Below are 10,978 nucleotides of genomic sequence, written 5' to 3'. Positions count from 1 at the left end.
AGTTCAGCAAGACCACAAGTTAATTTGCTAGCCAATAATTTACAATAATCTGTTTGGGGTAGGGGGCATTAGAATTGCTAGCAATATACAAATTAGAAGGGGGTGCCGAGGCCGAGTAAAGAACTATCCGGCAGGATTTGCTGCTGTTACTAGAACTATACTTGGGAGGGAGAGAAACTAGCTTTTGCCACCGTCCGCCATGCGAGCTATTCTGTTCAGGGGAGGGAATAATAGAATAAAGGGCTTCATGTGCATGCATGCAGAGGGCGCCCATGGAGATATTATCTTGTAGAATTTTTTAGAACATTTTTAAATATAGATGATATCATATACAAATTTCTCAATCATCAATTGAAAACACAATAAAATTTGTAACTTTATCTATATTTTGTCTTTAAGGTGATATGACATGAGAGTTGGTTCTGATTAAATTTAGTGCTCATCTTAGCCTTCATACTATAAAAGAATTGATATCCATTTGTCTTGCAGATTATCGGTTGCAACTTATTTTGTACTTATAAATAGTGTAGATGGCAGTTTGTATGCATAAAAGCTTTTTCATCCAACAAATAATTTTTTCATAGATTTTGCAATCTTTATTTTTTAATTTTTGATGAATAGTTCCTTCTCTATTAATAAAATATTAAAGTTATATATTCACAAAATTACCTTTCTTGAAGGTTCTTCACCTAATGAGTTGATTGGTGGTTTTTCGTCACTTTAAAGACTCTCCTTCAACTTTTCTCTCCATCTCCTCTATGTAATATGCTTGGAACATGCGTCATCCTATATTTCATGGAGTTGGAAGGTTGGAGATGGTTTGAGAGACGGGGATATGTTTTTGATAAGGAGATGCTTTAGGTCAATTTTTAAGGGTACTTAAAAAAAAGGAGAAATTTTATATAGAGAGAAATTTTAAATATGTATATCATAATATTGATAAAGCATTCATTATAGGTATTTTAGAAGCTTAATACATAGCATTAGACGTGAATTGAGTTTTGACATGTGAATTGATAAGAAAAATTTAAAAACTCAAAAGTTTTCATGGTTAGCATATGGCATACATATAGCAAAAATTGCCAAAGGCTCCAAATTTCAACCATGAAATGATGTAGCATATTAAAATTTAAATATTATAACTAAACTTTTGAGTATTGAACATAGAAGTCTATAATAAGATAAAATTGTCCATAATCAATAAATAATAGGGCTAAGAGTCTAAATTGATGAGATTTGACCTTCTCTTGTTGTTGTTCTCATTTGTAAATGTGAAAGGGAATTTATTTTCCTTCTTTTTGGTTATTCTAAGATTGGATTAGGTTTTAGTATTGTTAAATGTAGTTTAGATGTCCTTGTGGGCTAGCCATCCTTTTATTCAAAATCTAAAAATGTATAATTTTTTAACACCAGCAATCCAAAAATGGCTTGGATCATAGGTGACAACTAGAAGTCCCCTAGGCCTGGGATGGCCAAGGGACTTCTAGTCATCTCCTAGCAATCCCAAGGGCCTCTAGTTGTCCCTTATGTCCCCAACCACTTCTAGAGCCAAGAGGGGGTATGGGAAAATGACATCTCCTATCCGCACACCGAGCTAGAAATGGAAGTGGGTCATAAAAACCTAGGGACATATCCATGTGGAACATAGCCTTCATCTAAGTCTTCATTAACCAATTCATTAATAATTTCCTCTAGTTGTAATTGTATTTCCATGCATAGTAGTGTTATGTTCTTAGTTGTCAATCCCAAGGATATTGAGTATGACTACTATGAGGCAAAGACGAATCAAATTATGCAATCTGCAAGAGACTAGAAACTAGGGTTGTCCATCGATGAAAAGATCATTGTGATTGTTGGGGGTTAAAAGTGTCTTGTTTTTACATCCATATGACCCTCATTTACCATCATTTCTATTTGCCTTTAGTCCCTTGTTGTTAATTATTTAGTAAGAAAATAAGAAAATGCTTGAATTATTATCAGAGTGAAAGAATGAACTTCTTTAGTAGCATGGTTCGTAAATTTAATATATTTTGTCAAATTGCTATAGGAATTGGTTATGAGGAGGAGAATGATGGAACCGACTAAGTCCACAAGTTACACAAGGGACTATTGGTGATGATAGTTTTTGTCTTTTGCACTTCCATGAGGGCCCATTTGGTTGCAGGATTAGGAATAACTATTCTGGAATACTTATTCTAGAATAGAAAATGGGGGTACACATTCCTATTCTTTGTTTGGTTTACCTAGAATTTGATAGGGAATTCGTGGACCCAAAAATTTATGCTTTCTAAGATAAATAAAATTAGAATAGGAGTACGTATTCCAATTCCACCTATTTGGGTGGAATTGCAAAACCTCATTTTTGGGCCAAAATTGGAACACATATTCCTATTTTATTTCATATTCCAATTCTGATTTCATGCATCTAAATGAAGAATTCAAAATTTTAAGAATTTACATATGCCTATTCCGCTTGTATTCTTGTTGCCAAATGGGTCTTGATTGAATATGATAGTTTTAGATCCTTGATTTTAGCATAGGTTGTTTAAATGGAATATGGTTTAATGGCATGTGACAAAAACCATATTCTTAATATGATATAATTAGTTATCGATTGGGTAGAACCGATCCTAAGTTTAAAGTTTATGTTTTGTAGACAATAGACCTTTACTCGTTTGTGTGCGAGTGAGCAATTGATCAAAGATAGAGATATTTATTGTGAAAGTAATGGTTGATGAGGTGTAATGGTTGGGAATGTATGTTTTGTTTTTGAATTTCATATGATTAGATTAGTTATTAAGGTTTCTATTTTAGGCTACTTATAACTACTAATATCAATTTGCAAGAGTTTGTTTAAAATTATTGTTATGGTAGTGTACATCTAATGACTTCATACATTCATGCATAATGGTACATCGAAGAATTAATAATTTTATTCTTATTGGGATGGGTGACCTCCTAGGAATTCCTAGTGCTTCACCTTTGTGAGCATCGCCTAGATCCAATGAGTGCTATGTGTTCCATTTATTCTCATGAGAGATGGAGTCATGTTGAATCGCTACTCATGAAACATGGGTCAATGAGTTTGACTCAAAAATCACATAGTTAAGTCCTGATAGCAATATCACAATTTGACTTGCTATGGAAATTATCTCCTACTTATCAATTTTATTCTTCTTTGCTTCCAATAGTCATTACTCAATAGTCATACTATGCAGATATTGAATATGACTAGTATGACTTTAGACATTCATGCATAATGAAACTGCATTACCTCTTGTCACAAGTTTATATCTCTTGTTGTAGTCTCTTCTCTTGTTGCATTTCTTAAATTGAAACTTTTTTCACTTAACATTATTAATCCATTGCACCATATTTCCTAAAGAAATTGGATGTGCCCCAACAAGTATTAAGAAACTAATTAAAGTGAGAATAATCTATAAGTGTGATTTTATTTGTGAGGTTGGTAAGAATAGAATTAAATATAGGACATGAGTGTAGTGATATTTAGAGGATTAGATTGAGTAAAGCATAATTTAAGGTTAGGCATAATGTTATTTGTGTTCCATGCACATCATCCTCGCTTAATTTACTCCCTTCATCCTTTCGGCAAGCAGCCACAATATATGTCATCAGTTTACGATCTCATATTGACATTTGATAGGAGTAAGATGGGCATCCATACAAACCCCAATTTAAGTCAAAACAACAATCAAAATCAAATTATAATTTTACCCTACATTTTTATCATTGTTGTCAGAAAGATATTAAAGATGTGAAGTAGTTGTAAGTTAAGTTAGGAATAGTGCACCTTTGTGAAAGCTTCAATAATGATTGACCTTGCTTAAGCCAGTACCTTAGGTTTGCATTGTAGTAATTCATTTAGGTACATGAATAGGCCTAGAGATAGTCAAGGTTAGTTTGTTAAGAAAGATTCAATACATAGTTCAAAAACCAAAAAAACACAAACAAAAAAAAGCCCATTGTGTGTCGAATCAAGAACTAAGTTAGAATAGGGTGATACATCTCTAACTAGACTAACTTCACCAATAATGTCTTTTGAAATATTCAAACAATTTAGATATTCTGCTAAAGCTAGGTGTAAAAAGCCTCCCAAGAAACACCTTCAATCTTCTTGTACACCTTGGGCAACAAATGTCCTTTAGGAATTCATGAGAGACATTAGGGCAACCTAGATGAGGGCAATCCACAAGGTGCACTAATCCAACATAACATTATTCTCTTGACCTTTGAACTAACCCCCTGTTGATGATGTAAATATCATGATGAGGGTAATGCACAAGATGTGTTAATCCAACATAACAATATTTTTGATGAAATATCATGAATATTGCAAAATAAAGGAGTGTGGGTTGAAATCTTCTGCATGAAGAAAAAAGAATAAGAATATGTGGAAGATTTCTTAGAATGGTTCACATTCATCTTACAATACTCAAGACATCCTAATCTATCCCCTAACACTATCAATATGCTCTTCCTTAGGTGAATTCAAGATGAGACCATGGATGCCCTAAATTTGATTGCCAAGGGTGGCATTTCTAAGTTACTTTTTAAAGATATTTGTGATATTTGCAAGAATTATTCTCGCTCTATTCACGAAAATTCAAGTAAGTTTTCTTCCATAGATAACACATCAGGCATTTTGAAACATGAAATTGTTATCTTACTTGAAGATCTTAAAATCATTTTTTTTAATCACATGGGAAAGTGAATTTGATAGCTTGTATACTCGCAAGAAATAGGAGGAAGTAAAAAAGCTCTAGTGGTATATTGTTCAACTTGTTATAAGAAGCATGTGCTTAAGGATTGTTCTTATAATAGGACTAATGTGGCATCCCTCTAAGAGGTTAGCAAGAGTTCTACATTAAGACATCTTCTTAAATGGGTGGCTCATAAAGAGTACACTAAGAAGCCAACTTACTTCAAGGCTCCTACACACCCATCCAACATAGGCAATACCACCACATTTCCCAAATGAACATTACTTAGGATTTGTTGAATACTTTACAAATCAAGGATCATGGTATGGGGGTTGGAAACAACCTTAGCCTTATTCATAATGGCCCCCAAATTATCAATTTGGTGTACAAATGTGGTTTCAGGCATAGAGGCCATATGCACCACATCCTTCTTCATATCCACCTCTACAATCATACCCACACATTCATTTCCACCATAATTTTCATTTCCACCATCACCCTTCATAAGCTCTTATCAACAACCACAATAGTTTCTTCCTCATATACCGCATTATCTTCACATCCATGCCCACTCAACCAAATCCTAACCCTAACAATAAGCCATCTCAACCTATATATATATATATATATATATATATATATATATATATATATATATATATATATATATATATATTAATGAAGTGGAAAGTTGTCTCACTTACCCTGTAAATACAACATAATTGGATGGAGTATAGTTGACATCAAGAAAAGAAATACCATTTCTTGATTACTTCTTTTTTTAACGTGTGCAAAAAAGAGACTACAAAAACAAAGTTTGATCTTAGGAATTAATTGTGTAATGTTCATATTAAGATTCCTCTTTTATAAGATATCAAGGGCATTCTTGTGTCTAATAAAATTATCTTGGAAATATTCTCACATGAAAAAAGGAGGATATGAAGATTGCTCAAGTTATTAGACAATTAGTAGACCTAATGTTGCAAAATTTGAATATTCCCAAATACGTAGATCCAGGGAGTTTGGTCATCCATGTAAGTATAGATTAAGTTACTATCCCTAATACACTTGTAGATTTAGGTGTTGTTATTAATGTAATGACTAATTAGCCAAAAACTAAGTTATCTCTTGAAGGGCCTAGAGCTACCCCTACTATACTCTAACTAGCTTATTGGTCACTAGTTAAGCCTGAGGGAGATATAGAAGATGTGATTCTTTCTATTGATACTTGGGACTATCTGATCGACTTGATGATCTTGCAGCCCAAAGTTAAGTTGGGAGCTATCCTATAATCTTAGGGAGATCTTGGTTGGTTGTCGCCAATGCTTTCACTCATTGTTGATCAGGTAACATGGTTATCTCCAATCAAGAACAAACTAATTAGTTGACATTGTATTCCCTTGCTCAACTTTATAAGTTGATGATCATGTTTGGGTTGATTGTGACTTACAAGCACATGATCTTGAAGACCCACTTAGGATAACCTTCTTGTTAATTTTCTCGATAATAGGTATGGATCCAATGATATCTTAGAAATTTTGGTCTTTCCCTTGCATGTAACCACTAATTGTCCTTTGGGAATTTTCCTTTGATAGGTGGTTCTCAGTCCATCCAATGATTTCTCATATCACATCAACAGTTGCCTCACTAATGTTTATATGGCCCATTGTTATCCTTAAAATTATTTGAACCATCACAAGTGTTAGCCCATGGTGCTCCTTTGCAATATGAACCCATAGAGATCTTATCGTGTCACACTCTTAATATTAAACTATAATTACACCCCACTGAAATAAGGACCTTATTTCCATGCTTAGGGAACATAAGTATGTATTCTCTTGGGAATTCTAGGATACATGTGGCTTTCATCCAAACACTTGACCTTTCTCTGTAGGATATAATCAAAAAAGAATTACCAGAATTGCTAAATGTAGGGTTCATATATCCTATTTCGGATAGAAGGTGGGTATCTCCTTTAGTTGTGGTACCTGTATACCTAAAATATGAGCATACTTCTATGAGTCATTATATCCAAGATTGCTCAAGAATGAGGTCTCAAATGGTGGCTCATATCTCTCTATTCATGGAGTGCAAGGGTTTGTGACAGAAGCCCTCAATTTGACCTAGTTTGTGCCCATGCAAGTGCACCATAAAATGAGAGATTCAAGGATTAAAAATATGCATGCAAATGAAGATACAAGCTAATATAAATGATGACAATGCAAAGCAATGCAAGAAAGGAAATCTAATCTTTGAAAGGAAATAACAATGCAATATTAAACTATGAAAACAAATATGGATCTAAGCTAATATATGAATGCAAGGATGGATCATGATGATGGAAGCCATGTATGCATGAGAGAAGAAAACAAGAAGATAGAAGTTCTCCACAAAAAGTTTTAATGCTCAAACTCCTCGAAAAATCGGTCTCCAAACTTGCAACATAACAATAGCATAATCGTAGATGTCAAAAATGAGGAGAGGGCTCTCCCTTATACAGAAGAATGTGATGGTGGGAGGCTTCTCACAACCAATATGGGATAATAGAGTTTGATCCATGTGAGACAAAATTCCACCAATGAGAAATGAGGAGGAAAATTAAATGAGGGAAGGAAAAAGGAATTTATTTAATTTTCATTTATTTCATTTCCTTTTTCACATGGGACTTTATTAAATTAAAAGGGAGCAAGTTCTTTTATTTAAATAAGAAATTTTTAATCAAATTAAAAGAGGGTTTTTTCTCTTAATTAATTAAATGTGGATTAATTATTTAATTAAAAGAGAGGTTTTCTTTTAATTAACTAAGACTCGGGAGAAAATGATCAAACCTTTAGGAAATATTAAAATAGTTAAATTGATTACAATTTGATCAAAAAAATTGATTTGAATTGATTTAATGAAAGATTACAAATGATTGATTTAGGAAATTTGATAAATTAAATAATGGGGGCCCATAGTCTACGTGACCATTATAAGGTGCATACATTTTCTCCTCTTTGACTAATGTGTGATCGATTTGGAAACACATGTAGTCAAAGAAAGAAATTGAAGTGTGAGATCGATTTCAGATCACAAAACAACCCAAATGTGTGGTCAACTCGGGAACACATCAGGACAAAGAATATAAATAAATTTTGACTTTAAAAAGTCAAGGATAAAATTGATAAAATTGAATCAAGGATTGAAGTTGATAAGTACTGCCCTCTCGTGATTGAAATTGAAATGAGAGAGAGGAGAAACAACAAATTGATAAATTTGATCAAATCAAACAAAAGATAAAGTTCTTGATTTATGAAAGATATAAGAATCACAGAACCAAGGTAGATCATCAAGCATGAAATATTATGCCCCAAAGGTGAATTAGAAGAAAAGAAGTGGGATGAAAGTGAATGGAAGGTAGAAGTTTGGAAGATATGGAAAGAAACAAAAAGAACAAAAGAAAATGTTTCGTAAAAAATAGAATGCCCCAAAATCAATCAATTGTTTAAGATAGAAATTTCAATTGAGATCACGAAAGAAGATAAGGAAATGAAGATCAAAATATGACCATAGTTGATTGAAAGTCCACAAGAAAGATTAAGGGAAAACCCTCTCAAACTCATAATGCAGCTTAAAAATGCAAACTAACATGAAGTCTAATAATGCAAGCTACATGAAAATGCAAAGGTGTACTTGCAATAGCGCAACTATAACATAGGATTTTGTGTTCATCATTCATTAAAGAATGTAAAAGAACTTACTTTCATCATTGGGCCATTATTAATGGACATTGAAAAATCACACAATTAGCACTAATTACAAGTGCAACTATGAAGATATGAATGTGATTTATATCGGATTGGAATGTGGAAAGATTCTAACATAAGCATCAAAGACATAAAGGTCAAGATGACTTTGATGTTAGCTTACCCAATTTAATGCAGCAAAACCATGCTCGCATCAAGGCATAGATGCCAAGATGACCAGAAGAATGGTTGTGCAAAAATAGTCAAGGATGATGCCTCAAATCTCCTAAGTGTTTCAAGGGACAACAAGAGACAATCTAGAGTTTCAAGACCACACCCACAAGGAGAAAATAAATAAAAGCATGCCCCATACCCCAAGTCCTCTAGCGATGCATCTTGGAGAGACTTATCAGACAAGGACACTCAATGAAAGTCAATAACAGTCAACACATAAAGAAAATATCATGACATAAGTCAAGCATTATGTGTTTCTCTTTAATTAAATTGTAAGTATGTTAATTGATACTGAGTTCTAAGGACAAGGATCAAATTCTTGCAAGCAGGGAAGATCACAGGACAAAACTAGGTAAGACCAAACTGATAAGTGTTGAAAAACACTCGATGTCAGGGGTGGTATTGAAAAATACAATTGAGGTGGTGTTGAAAAACACCATTTGCGAGGTGTCCTAAAGACTAACACGGTGAAGCGACCAAAGCTAACATAGTTATGCCCCCTAGACAAAGACCAATTACAAACCAAGGCAACGAGGATAAGGCATGGTGGAGAAAGGCCGAGTGTCAAGGACATGCACTAAGAAATAGGGGTGCAAAGGCCTCAAGTAGTGCCCATTTCCAGCTTTTCACCACTTGGATTTTTTTTTAGAAAATATAATTTTTTTTGGAGATACATCAAAGCACTTATTACTAAGATGATCATTTTTTCAAGATATTTTCCAATTTTGTAGAATTTTGACAGTATATCATTTTTTTTTATTTTTGAAATATATCATTTTTTGTATTTTTCAAGATCAATAAATATGTACAAAGATACCCCCAAAAAGAACGGACATCATGGATAGAACTTCTTCAGGTGCAAGACATTGATAGGATCAAGGGGCTACTCTCCCTCTGTTGTAGACAGTAAATAGGAACGATACCCAAAAGTTGCTCTAATAATGTAAGGTCCAAGCCAGTTAGGTTCAAATTTACCCTTTTGACCTCTATTATGTTGATTCTTAGGATTTTCTTGTAGGACAAGATCTCCCGCCTTGAATTCTCTAGGGTGTGAACCTTTTCATTGAATGTTTTTGACATGCACTTTTGATAGACCCTCATATGGTCAAGATGCTTGGTGTTTCTTATCTAGAAGTTCTAACTCTTGAAGTCTCATGGCACAATAGCCTTCATCTGTAACTAGACCTTTGAGGGAAACTCTAAGTGAAGGAATCTCAACCTCTAAAAGTAACATTGCTTCAACACCATATGTAAGGACAAAAGGAATAGCCCTAGTAGGAGTATGAATACTTGTTCTATGGCCCACAAAGATGGATTTATTTGTAAGTTCCAATCCCTACCATTCTTATGAATTGTTCTATGTAAGATTTTGAGAATGGTTTTATTTGATGCTTCTGCTTGACCATTTCCTTGAGGGAAGTAAATGGAGGACCAATGCTGTTTTATCTTGAATTTCTTACAAAGTTGTTTAAGGTCCTTATTTTTAAACTAGCCTCCATTTTTAGTGATAAACTCAGAAGAAACTCCATATCTACAGATAATATGATTTAGAATAAACAGAGAAACTATCTTGCTCGAGGCAACAGAAAGTGAGACAACTTCTACCCATTTAGTGCAGTAATTAGTAGCAATGATAATAAACCTATGTCCACATGATGAGTTGGGATGAATATGCCTAACAAGATCAAAGGCCCAACACTAAAATGACCAATGAGAGATAGAAGGAATGAGTTCCCTACCCAGAGCATGTATAGGTTACCATGTTTTGGACACTTTTCACATGACTTTGCAAAACCTATTGCATCAATCTGCATCATGGGCCAATAATAACCAGCCCTAAGTAACCGTCGAGCCATGGAAAGACCATTGGAATGTCCCCCACAGATGCCCTCATGGATGTTAACTAACACTTGATTAGATTCTTCCTTTTCTAAGCATCTAAGAAGTGTTCCATATAGACCCCTCATATACAAATCTCTAGAGATAAGGAAATGGCGAGAGGCATTTCGAATAAGGTTTCTGCATTCAGATCGATTAAAGGTGTCAAGTATAATGTAATCACAAAGGTATGAATAAATGGCACCATAATGGGATGACTCATGACCAACAAGGGTACAAATAACATGACTTTCTTAGGAATCATAGATAGGGTGATGTAGCTCTTCCACCAAGAATTGAAATCTTGATTCATGTTGCTCTAATTGAAGAAGTGAAGCAAATGTAGCCATAGCATCAGTTGCTTCATTTTCTACTCTAGGGATTTGTTGAAATGAGACAAATGTGAAGTAGGATCTGAAG

This window comes from Cupressus sempervirens, unplaced genomic scaffold (genome assembly GCF_028749045.1).
Source record: "Cupressus sempervirens isolate cs-2001-9-10 unplaced genomic scaffold, ASM2874904v1 CseChr00s100002_03, whole genome shotgun sequence".
Lineage (NCBI taxonomy): Eukaryota > Viridiplantae > Streptophyta > Pinopsida > Cupressales > Cupressaceae > Cupressus > Cupressus sempervirens.
Note: the sequence above shows the minus strand (reverse complement) of the source record.